A 12,427-nucleotide genomic window follows, 5' to 3' on the forward strand; every position below is an offset into this window, starting at 1 on the left:
TTTATTTTGAAAACACAGCGTTTCCCACTGCTTCAATACCTTTTGTTCCACTGGAAAGCCAGATTGTAGCTCCTTCCTACACCACACACCCCGCTTCTTGCCAATCCTAGACACTAAAAGAGAGGAGCGTACATCAGTCCCAATCTCTCTCTTACCTGTCCCCTCCGGCCTCCCAGCACTGCCCCGTGAGCGTACCGTACCACCTCTTCACTGCAGCAGACCTGAGACCACACCCCTGCCACAAATGGTCTCCAACTCCATCCCTCGAGAGCTACTGTCCTGTAGCTTGCAGATGCATCCCTATTCCAACACAGCTGAATCAAATGGTTGACTGAATGGTTCTTCAGCATGCCATCACGTTTGGTAAAGACCTGGTAACAAGCCATTCATTTGATTCAGGTGTGTCAGAACAAGAATGCATCTAAAAGAGGACAGTAGCTCTCGGGGACTGGGATTGGGCACCCCTGCTTTAGAACAACAGTTTGAAACATAGGAATGCAATTCTGATTCCAACCACCAATCAAACACCAACAATTACTGTCCATCCATCCATCCATCTTTTTCCACTGATCTGCGGCCAGGTTGTGGGGGCAGCAGGTTAAGCAGAGAAGCCTAGACATCCCTCTGCCCGGCCACCTCCTCCAGTGTGTCTGGGGAAACACCAAGGCGTTCCCAGGCCAGCTAAGAGATATAATCTCTCCAGTGTATCCTGGGTCTGTCACGGAGCCTTCTCCCGGTGGTTTTCACTTATCCAATTAAGGAACGTGGGTGAGGCGACCCTTAGTTGGTAAAGAGGAAGAAGACTCATGAAAGATTGGATAACAGAGTCGAGCATTTATTACTTCATCTCTCAGAACAAGAAAGTCAGACATCTGATTGCTGCCATCCTTTGTTTTGTATAAAAACAGGGACAGAACTTGGAAATTGATTTTTTTCCCCCCATTGTGATGATCAGAAGAGTCTTTGGGGATTTTATAGATCTCATCTGAACAACAGTAAGTATTTAAAAAAAATCTATCTTTCAGACTTTTACAAACATGATAATAATGTTGTAACTGGGTCTTAGGTTACAACCTGAGATAAATAACAAGCATGTGACCTAATAAACTGTCATAATTTAATCAACACAAATGAAGCCAAAATGTAGTGTGTGAAATATTAAGTACACCCCATAACTCAGTAGCTTGTAGATTCAGCTTTAAAAGCAGGAACTTGAAGTCATTGTTTTCAGTATGACAAAATTAATACAATCAAAAAGATCAAATGCACTCAGTTACTCTCCTCTACTCTGATTACATTCATGTGATTTCCAGGAAGTGCTGCAGCAGCAGCATGCTCTCTCGCCCTGCAGACTATTTGCTGCTGCTTGTCTTTTCCATGTTTTCTCTGTTTCTGCTGCTTCTTTGTCCTCACTGTAAACAGATGTACTGAGAGACTCCTGCACTGATGTTTCATAGGAAAGTCCAAACAGCCTCACTGGTTCTACATGAAGAACAAAGATTTGCTCTCTGTGGCTCCAACACAACTTAAAGACAATCAAAGGTGGACAAAGTTCTCCAGAAGAGCTTTATATTCATGTTCATTTCCTGTTAATGTAAAACCCCTTTTCACATTGCATATGTGGTCAAATGTATTGGTTTTGGTTTTGCTAAGCAAACATACCTGAGACGCGTCTCTAAAACAGGATGTCAAAGCGAAACAAGAGTCAGTTGGTTCATCTACATGGTACAGATTTGAGTTCAGCCACTTTTTCACTTTTTTTTTTTATAATTGCTCGTGTTGAACAAAGCTTAATCAGGTTCCTTTTGACTTACAGGGAAAGCGGATGGATTATACCAAGCTCACACTTTTTATCTTCATATGGATTTTTTTCCCAACCTGATGATCAGAAGAGTGTTTGAGGATTCAAGACTTTCTGAAGAACAACAGTAAAAGTAAGTATTTGCTGTATCTTTAAAAATAATTTTCAGGCCAAGAAGAAAATACCCGGGGTCCCTTTGAATCAGATTGTTGAAAATATTACTTAGTTCTTGAGATATGAAGCTCCAAAATATTTTGATTAATTTACATTCCCAAAAGTAATGAAAAAAGTACCAGTTTCTTTTTGACATTTATTACAAAAATGGGAAATATGCGATGCAATCTTATGCAAGACATTAGGAGCTATATAAAGGCGATGTATGATTTTGTATTGGGTTTCTCGCAAGCGGTTGCAAGTAAAAGTGGAACTACCCATGTTAATGGCTCCTTTCCACTCCTCTTCGGTATATTGATTAGTAAGATCTCTCTCCCATTTATGAATAGCGCTCAATGTGTTGCTACTGAGAGTATATAGGAGAGAGTAAAGGGCTGAGATAAAATGAGTTCTGTCTTTTTGCTTAATAAGAAATGTCTCAATATCATCATATATAACTATTTCTGAAGACTGTGGAATTTTAGAATGAACAAATTTACGAACCTGGAGAAAGCCAATAAAGTGGTCTCTCGGCTATGACATGCCGAGAGACAGGGACAGGGGACAGCCTTGCCTCGTACCTCTTTGAAGTGGAAATGCTGATGATTGTACAACATTAGCTATGACACAAGCTTCTGGAAGTTTGGAGATAGTTTTAATCCATGCAATAAAACCCTCACCTAAGCCAAATCTTTCTAATACATTAAATAAATATGCAATTTGTGTTTTTTCCTTCTTCAAAAATGAAAGAGTTTTTTGTCTTTTAACCCTTTAAGCCCTTTAACATTTAAAGAAATTATTTTAAGATCAGTCATATCAGCTCAGCTTTTTTTTTGTGGTTATTATAATTTTGCCCCCCTCTATTATAACATGATGTGTGGGAAGCCATTTCTCGGAGTGCGCTATTGCAAATAAGCAAACAGATGTTTCCATAAAAGGGAATGCGGGTAATTTTAGATACATTATATAGACACAAACATAAAAAATAAATAAATAAATAAACAACAGAAACAATAGCCACGCATATTAATGATAAAAAAAGGAGAAAGACAACCCCTAAAACCCCTCTAGCCTTCCCACCAAAAAACGATCCTGCGATCCATCAAAAAAGAAAACTGGGTCTCGTGAAACTGAGCAAGAGTCACTGACAGAGAGGCAAAAAGAAAAGAAAAGAGAAACAAAAATTTCCCTCCAAACTCCCGCATGCCACCGAAAAAGCCGGCCAACCTCATTATATTTCTAAGTTGAACTCATTTTACATTATAAAGTCCGTAAGAAAAGACAAATAAGAAGGGAGGGGACAATTGTGTCATTCCTTAATAAATGTACAACTTCCAGTTCCAATACACCTTAGCATGGGCTGGGTATAATATTTAAGTGCCATAATAGAACTAATCATATTCAATTAATTGCTGTCGATGTACTTCAATTTAACTCAAATTGTCCAAAAAGGCAAGAGCATCTTCAGATTTACGGAAGGAGTAATTTTTCTCTCCATGGGAAAAGATTAGTATCGCAGGATAGCGCATATAAAAGCGCATATTTTTCTGGATAAGTTTTTGGCACACTCCGTTAAACGCAATGCAGATTTTGCAGCTCTTATAGGAGGCATTTTAACAGACTCTTGTTTAAAGTTTTTATCCCTCAAGGTTGTGTATGTACAATGTAGAAAGTAGTAAAGAAAATATATTAAATGAAAAGGTGTGTCAAACCTCTTGGTAGGACTGGTAGTGATATATTTTGTTTTCATATCATTTTGTTTCATTTTGTTTTTCTTTACCGTGGAAAATTTCCTTCTGCTATTCTGCAGTCACTCCAGTAGGTAACGCTAAAGTAACATTGGTACCGTAAGCTGATTGGTCAACAACCATTACGAACGAGACGAAGAAGAAAGGGAGTAGCTGGAGGAGCAGATCTCAGTCGGAATTTTCAGTTTGATCACGTCCTCAGTCTGTATTTCAAACTGGGAAAGTCAGAGCAGCTTCATGAAGCTCAAGTTAACAATCCGAGATGGAGGCGGGGAATGTACCTGTAATAAAACTGTAAATCTTTTAAATCTGTTTCCCACTGTGGTGTATTTTAGACTTGCTAAATAATCGGTGCACAGAGCACTGACCAAGCTCTAATATGAACAACCTGCAGTCATGGTTTTACCTGCAACAAGGCTAGCATTGCACCGCTCTGCTACTGACCAATGAATGGCTCTAGCTTGCAAAGTAGTAAATGAAAACCTTCACAGTGCGAGCGAGTCGCAAGGGTCTTTCTCAGCCTTCCGAGTGCAATGAAATGCATCACAACACATAATATGCGGAAGTGCTTGATCAAACCTCTTTTCCCGTTACTCCAACTGTGATGGCTGCCGAAATATATATCGCGTTTTGGTGGACTTGTCTGGTTGCCTTCGTCTGTGCAGGTTAAATTTAGTTATTATAAAGTCAAACATGTTGTATAGCTGCTGTTTTAAACTGGCCGGTACTTTATTCTGGGCTAAATATGATGAAAGAGTGACTCGGTTACTGGCACCCCCGGTGGCACCTTCAGATGCCACACCTTAGACGATCTTTTTCAATAATGGTTTAACGAGTTATGTTGAATTTAACTCCAGAGTTTCCATGAAGGTGTCTGTCTCTAGATCAGCTCGTTAACAGATGCTGGACACATTTCCTGGTTCAGCGTTTCGGTTTAAAAACAGCAGGAAGCGCCAGTGTTTACTGATTCTTTTACACGCAGCACATTAAAGTGAAATATAAACTATCTGCTGGGGGAAACCATCTTATATGTGCAGCATGTTAAGTTGTAGCCACTAAAATTGCTCTATGACGCAGTCTTACAGGAATGTCCGTGAACGGATTTAGCGATACAGGAAGTGTACGAATGATTTGCTGTCGCATTAATCTCTTCTTCTTTTGAAACGTTTTTGCATTTTACTGTGAGACGCTGCAATTCTTGAGTTACCACAGGAAAAACAACCTCTGCTGTGCCTTCTCTTGAATAGCATATTAGCCTTTATCCCATTTCTACCTACTGTAGTCGGCTCAGCGTGGTTTTTAGTTTTCCATCGGGTGGTAGTACCTGATAACGGGCACTTTTTAGTACCTGGTTAATGACTTTTACCATGAATTAATGTTTCAATCTTAAATATGATCAACCTGTCTGTAATAATCAGCTATGTACCACAGGCCTTCAAGCTGGCAGTAGGTAAACTTTTACTTCAAACGTGCAACTTCTTGAGCCAGCTGTCTTGGCTCATTATAGGTCAATTGCTGTCCTTCCATATATCTCAGTTATTCCTGTCTTCCACTCCTTGGTCACAGCACATGTGTTCCCCTCCCTGAGCCTGGTTCTGCTGGAGGTTTCTTCCTGTTAAAAGGGAGTTTTTCCCTTCCCACTGTCACCAAAGTGCTTTCTCATAGGGGATCATATGATTGTTTACTAAGCTGTTCTCGAGTTTAATGGAAAAAAGTCGATCTGAGTCATACAGTGTTGAGCTGATCCAACTAGGTACTAATGAAAAATGGTTTATATGTGTAAGGACTAGTTCCTCTAAGAGGTGGAGCCTGGTAATCTGAAGTGATTCGCAGTTTATACTGTATTGTTTAGAGGCTGGAAAGTGGAGTGTTGGGGGTTTCTCATTTTGACCGTCTTTGACTGTATCATTGGAAGCAACTGGCCCACCTACTGTCTTTAGGAGAACTTGATTGTTCCTGGTGAGACTAGTGACGGTGGTGCCATCTGCAAACTTCAGGAGTTTCACAGACGGTTCTCTTCAGGTCATTAGTGTAGAGAGAGAAGACCGGTGGCAAGAGAGCACACCTCTGATGAAGACCACTGTTGATGACCTGTGTGCATGATGTGAATCTTGAGGAAGCTGGTAGTCCTCTGACAGGTGGAGGTGGGCACAGTAAGTTGGGTGAGCTTCTGCTGCAGGATGTCTAGGATGACTTTGTTGGATACAGGATACTGGCTCATGTCCCAGGTTGGTCGAGGTGATGCAGGATTTACTGCTCTACAATACTGATGCATCCTCAGCTGACATGTTTACCCAGTAGGGAAACTACAGAGTGTCCAGCAGAGGCTTTGATGTCCTTCAGGTGGCTCAACATGAGTCATAGGACATCATGGCCACAGACATCAGGCAGACAGGCCTGTAGTCATTTAATCCTGTGATGGTGGACTTCTTTGGTGGACCGACACATTACAAGTATTACATTTTTACTACTGCTGACATTCACTGCAACCATCTCAGAGCTCTTTCCATTTTCTGTGGGTGGTGCATGGCTATTCCTGATTCATAGCTCACGAGATAGAGAGGGTCATTTATCAGTTTGAAGGTCAGTGGATCGATCACTGGCTCCTGTAGCCTGCATGTTAAAGTCTCCTATGACAAGAACTTTCTCCTCAGGATACTGAACCCTGAGTTGTTGTTGATCAGAGTGCAAATCTGAGAAAGAGTAATAATATAATATATATATTATATAATAATAAAATAATAATCTGAGGCAGAGATAACAGTGATGTATGAATGTGTGTGAGTGTGTGAATGATCAGCTGAGGAGAAGGTTGTTATATGAGTAACAGTATTTTTGTTGTATGAAGCTGAGAGTGGGAGGGCTTCTTTCAAATCTGACCTGCAGTCAGTTCCAGCGTCTCACTTCAAATAGACGTTAGCATTAAACACTGAAAGAAATATGCTGTGAATGTATCAGATACACATCTGGATATCAGATAAAGACTAATTCTAAACTCTTGGTTAGTCTGAAGTTTTCTGACTGATAATTATGTGGTGATGTAGCTCATGCCAGGTAATAGAGTAACACAGAAGTAATGTAACTAATAATAATGATCCCAGTACTTGTGTGATGGCAGCATGGGCCTTCCAGGGCTCCAGTGAACTGTTTGACAAAGAAGTGTAATGTGTGTGTCAGTGTGATGTGTTGTAGTGTCAGGAGTCAGTATACAGCTACAAAGCTTTTTGTTCAGTGTATACAAACAGCTGTAGCTCCATAAAGGCAGCATGCAGAGACTCACAGTGTCTTATAATGAGAGGCTGCTTTCTCTCACACATTATGGTCACTTATTATCAGCGTGTGTGTGTGTGTGTGTGTGTGTGTGTGTGTGTGTGTGTGTGTGTGTGTGTACTCACTCTGATTGGCTGATGTTGAAGGGAACAGTTGTACTTTGACCTTTAACCTCTCTGCTCTGTGTTGTTTCCTCTTTCAGACAAGAAAAACATCACAGCTGAGTCTGGACAGGACGTCACTCTGACATGTCGAGCTCCAAATAATAATCCCATCATTGTTTTAAAATGGAGCAGAGCTGACCTGGGAGATGAGTATTTGCTTTTGTACAAGAATAAGCGATTTGAAACAGATGACCAGCATCCATCTTTTAGGAACCGGGTGGATCTGCAGGACAGACAGATGAAGGATGGAGACGTGTCTTTGATTCTGAAGGATGTGACCATTAATGACACTGGAACATACGAGTGTATTGTCATTGCCGGAGGTGGAGGCAGGCCGAAGCTCATCAACAGCACCAACCTTCATGTTGTTCCTCCAGGTGAGTGAGTAGAGTTGAGTGTGTGTGTGATCAGAGGTGAAGCTGCTTCCTGGTTGTTGATGTTTGTTTCTAAAGATGTTGTTGATGAGACTTTGTAGAAAGCAGCTGGTCTGAGTGATGTGATCAGAGTGCAGTAGATAATGTCTGACAGCAGTTTGAAGAGGAAATGGATTCTGTTCTGTTCTTCACTCATCACCTACCTGACAGCTGACACCTCACACCTGTTTCTCACCTGCAGGTCAGACAGGAGGAGACACAGAGGATGGAGGGAAGGAGGCAGGATCTGTTGGACTGAAAGTTGGTCTGAGTGTTCCTGCTTTGCTTCTTGTTGCTGCTTTTGTTGGATTTTTGATCTACAGAAAACGTGAAAAAAACAAAGAGTCAAGAGCTGTACCAGATTCCTGCTGAATTGCAGTCTGTTTGAAATGTGAGTTCTTTACAGCTGAACTCCTGGAGTCTGAGTCTCCTGATGAGCCAGACTTCATTTATTGTTATTGAACATTCAGAAGATGATCTGAGGACAGACATCAGTCAGCTGTCGGTGATTTGAAGTTACTGTTTTTGTTTATTTGTTTGCTTTGTGTGCATCAGTATTAGTTATTAGTTTGTTTTAGCTTCCAGGTTAGTCGCTCATCTCAGTGCAAGAGTTTATGTTCTTAAACAGTGTTATTTACACTTTTGCCTTATTTATATGTGGAACATTCAGGACTTCATCATCCAAACAAACACAAGTTATAAATCTGAGAATAAGATCAGTGATATTCAACAACAAAATATTTAGTTTCATTTCACAAACATCTTCTTTGTCACTGATTTAAACAGAAATAAGTTTGTTCACAGTGATGAGTTCAGTGTTGTCTCTGTCACAATATCAGAATCAGTGAGTTTGTTTCATCTTCAGGTTCAGCTGTTTGTAAGGTCAGACTCACAGACTGATCCTCATGTTTAGATGTTACACAATAATTACAGAAACTGACTGACAACACAAACACAACACAAAGTGCTCAGGGTCCATTTATCAGCTAGAACCGAGTGACTGAATAATCTGATATTATTATGAAACCAAAGAGAAATGTTTTACATGGAGCTGCAGAGTCACATGTTTCCTCCTCTGATCTATGAAGCCTTAACTTGTTCCTCCATGAAGGAGACTCTTCAGTTTAAACACGTCAAGATTATTTATTATTTACTTTTTATATCAGTTTGTTTATCAATAGTTTTACACGTGTTACTCTTCAGTGTTTGTTTTTGTTTCCTGAGGCTGTTAAAGTTTCCTGGCCTCCTGTTTAAATGTCTGCAGAGTTGATCACCTTGAAATGTGAACATTTATACATTTAACCTGACATTATTACAACCTGTGATCTGTGTAAGCTCAGTAGCTCCTTTCAGAGGTAGGAGATAAATGACAGAGTTGAATAACTGGCAGTTTATGAGATATGAGTATGAGGTGTGTTATTGAGCTGTACACAGTTTTTCTGTATTAACATATTTGTACCTGTTATATGAAACAAGCATATTAAATTACTACCTTGTTAATGAGAAGAGCTACAAGTTGATTTGTTCTTTTGAATTTTGAAGTGACATTCATATAGCTAGCTTCTGTGCTACTAAAGCCTGTTTTTGTGTAATGTGTCTGCCTGATGGAGCATATTCTGTTCATATCCACATAATAAACCTAATCAGTAAAAGATAAATAATTCTTTGTTTGTGATTGTCTGCACACCACAGATTTGAGGCATTAAGCAAACATAGTTACAACATCACCACTAAACTGAGACTGCTTCCACTGTGTGGAACGGATGGAATTATTTAAAGTGCCTCAATGTTGTGCTTTATATTAACAAAAATGCCATATAACTACACAATGTAGTATTAAGTGGACACGGCCCTGAGAGTAAAGGCATTAGACTACGTGTCCTTGGGGGTAGGAATGGTAAATGGCCTATAGTTATATAGCACTTTACTAGTCCCTAAGGACCCCAAAGCGCTTTACATATCCAGTCATCCACCCATCCACACACAGGTGATGGCAAACTACATTGTAGCCACAGCCACCCTGGGGCGCACTGACAGAGGCGAGGCTGCCGGACACTGGAGCCTCCGGGCCTTCTGACCACCACCAGTAGGCAATGGGTGAAGTGTCTTGCCCAAGGACACAGCGACCGAGACTGTCCGTGCCGAGGCTCGAACCGGCAACCTTCCGATTACAAGGTGAACTCCCAACTCTTGAGCCACGTTCGCCCAAGAAAGCTGTAGACTCTCGCTCACGCTTGCCTGAGAAAAAGTAGATAAACTCAAAAAAGTGAAATCGGGTGGTTATTGCATTTACAGGACTCAAACATGTAATTCAAACAAAATAAATGTATGTTTCTAAGGTGAACGTAATAAAATCATATCAGATCTACAAGTAGTATTATACCTGTGGCTTTTTTTGCCCCCCCCCCCCCCCCCCCCCCCAACCCCTCAGGCATCCCCCCTCCCCTATCCCCCTCCGCGTTCATGTGTGCGCGTGAACGGACTTTTTGCGCGTGAACGGACTTTGCGCGTGAACGGACTTGTGAGTTCAGAGGTCGTATGAGTTTACATGTGTTTAATAGCGTTTTATTTAATGAAACCATTATGTGTTTTTAATTAAACTCTTTTTAAAAGGATTGTATAGGTCTCAGAGGTCTGTTATTTAGACATAGATGATTTAATTTAACTAGTTTAGGGGTATTTTGCTTTTTTCTTTAGTGCTCTGAAACACACAGAGGCTAATAGTTTTAAACAGAAAGTTTTTCACCTTCTAAAAACACATATTCACTGTAACAACCCCCAATGTTCCTTTAATGCAACTAGCCCTCTAGGGGTATTTTGCTTTTTTCTTTAGTGCTCTGAAACACACAGAGGCTAATAGTTTTAAACAGAAAGTTTTTCCACCTTCTAAAAACACATATTCACACACAGCATTTAATTTAACTAGTTTAGGAGCATTTTGCTTTTTCTTTAGTGCTCTGAAACACCCAGAGGCCAATATTTTCAAACAGAATACCACAAACAGCAGGTATTCCTTTAGAAATAAACTCTGATACTTCAGATTCTTAACTCTGCAACAGTTAGACGGGGGGGGGGTTACAGTTAGACCCCTACAGTCAGCAGAAGAGGTCATCCTTATCAAGAGCATCTCAACTGTACATGGAGTTTTCAATACAAACAGTCTCCTTTATCTTATGTCAGAGGTCCAGCGGAGCCACCAAAGGTTTTTCACCTTTCTACTGACCATCCTCCAAACAGGTTTCACCTTTTGTTTACACCTTTATCTCTGCATCTCAGAGGACAACTGAGATGCAGAGTCCCCACCTATATAAAAACGCCCTAATCAAACACCCTGTATTTTCCTCACTACTTTACAACGAGCCTTGAGAGCATAACACTTCGTTCATCAGCACAAGCATTTTACTTTTAATTTAACTAGTTAGGAGCATTTTACTTTTCTTTAGCGCTTTGAAACACACAGAGGCTAATAGTTTCAAACAGAGTGTCACAAATAACATGTATTCCTTTAGAAATAAACTGTGATACTTCTAAAAAAACAAAAAAAACAAACACATATTCTTTTCCTCATCACTAGCCATTTCACCATTTTATTTAAATATCTGAATTTTCGGAATGATGATCCAAGCGGGACACAGAGGCTGCTAGTTTTAACGCACCAGAATGCAAATATAAATAAAAGCCTGACTATCCTGACAGCCTAGCTGCAGCGACACCTTTCTTTCACACGGATGCCTGGATGTGCGTTGGAGCCGACTTTGCTACCCGCACACAGCGTTTCTGACCTACGGGCGCTGCTTATACAACAGAGAAAAGCAACAATACAGCGTGTTTCTCTGCTCCAAGGCATCAGAGGGCCTTTCACACGGTAAGCATGTCTGTTATACCCAGAGCATAAATGTCTGTATGTCAGTACTGATTATACAAACCCTGCGTAAAATGTGACACATATGTTGTCCGAAAACAAATCCTCTAAATTTGCAAAGTTACTGATTTAAAAATATATTTTCGAATTTTTAGTTGCATGACAAACATACGATAGACTCTTGAGCGTATTTATTTATATAGCTACATTCACAATGGTACAACCGTGCTAAATAAAAGATGCCCAAGCACCAAAGCACTCTAATGCAAGCCTCTAAACTGTATGTTTGATAAGTGCATAAAGTGTACCTCTACCTCTACAGCTGAAAACAGTTTGTATCCGCACTCTGAGGGTCTGCTGAATTGTTTTTAATATTGCGCTTTTTCACGAACCGCAGATGATGAATTCCTCTTTATTGGAGAAAGTGTCCTTAAGCTATTGTTGCTCATACTTACTGAGTTCCCTAGCTACTTCTTTACTATGTCAGTAAACTTTTTGAAAAGGAAGGTGTTGTAGATTTAAAGAAACATCCTAATTGAAGCAAAGGCAAAAATTGGAATGAATTTTATGTGACTGTTCATATTAAAGCCAACAACAAGTGAAAATCCAAAACCGACTCCAATCCTTTGTATTAATGATCTCCCCCTCTCTCTCTCTCTCTCTGTGTGTGTGTGTGTGTGTGCGTGCGTGTGTGTGTGTGAGTGTGTGTGTGTGTGCCCTCACAGAAGGAAGGTCACAGCAGGAGCTTTTTCAAACACATTTCCAAACAGTTTTTACAAGAAGTGTAGCTCATACAATGGTATAAATGTATTATTTGCGATACTTTATAAATATGAAACTCTAAAGATTTTGAGTTCATGCACATTGTGAAACAAGAATCTAAATATATGTGTCACAATGACTTCTATAAAAGCATGTTGTTTATGGGGATAATGTGACAAATCTTTTGTGACCCTATTAATGATCAATGGTGATTGAAGAGGAAGCTGAACCCAGGCTCTGGACATTTTCATGAC

General features: G+C 40.2%; 1 long non-coding RNA gene across 1 annotated transcript; it reads left to right on the forward strand.

Annotated features, from left to right (window-relative positions):
- Positions 1-1,417: 1,417 nt before the first annotated feature.
- LOC134624745 (uncharacterized) lies at positions 1,418-8,312 on the forward strand. The gene is made up of 3 exons (XR_010093642.1): positions 1,418-1,542; positions 1,817-1,934; positions 7,175-8,312. It is a non-coding gene; the product is annotated as an uncharacterized LOC134624745 (long non-coding RNA).
- Positions 8,313-12,427: the final 4,115 nt, after the last annotated feature.

The sequence above is a fragment of the Pelmatolapia mariae genome, linkage group LG3_W (assembly GCF_036321145.2).
Source record: "Pelmatolapia mariae isolate MD_Pm_ZW linkage group LG3_W, Pm_UMD_F_2, whole genome shotgun sequence".
In the NCBI taxonomy this organism is placed as follows: Eukaryota; Metazoa; Chordata; class Actinopteri; order Cichliformes; family Cichlidae; genus Pelmatolapia; species Pelmatolapia mariae.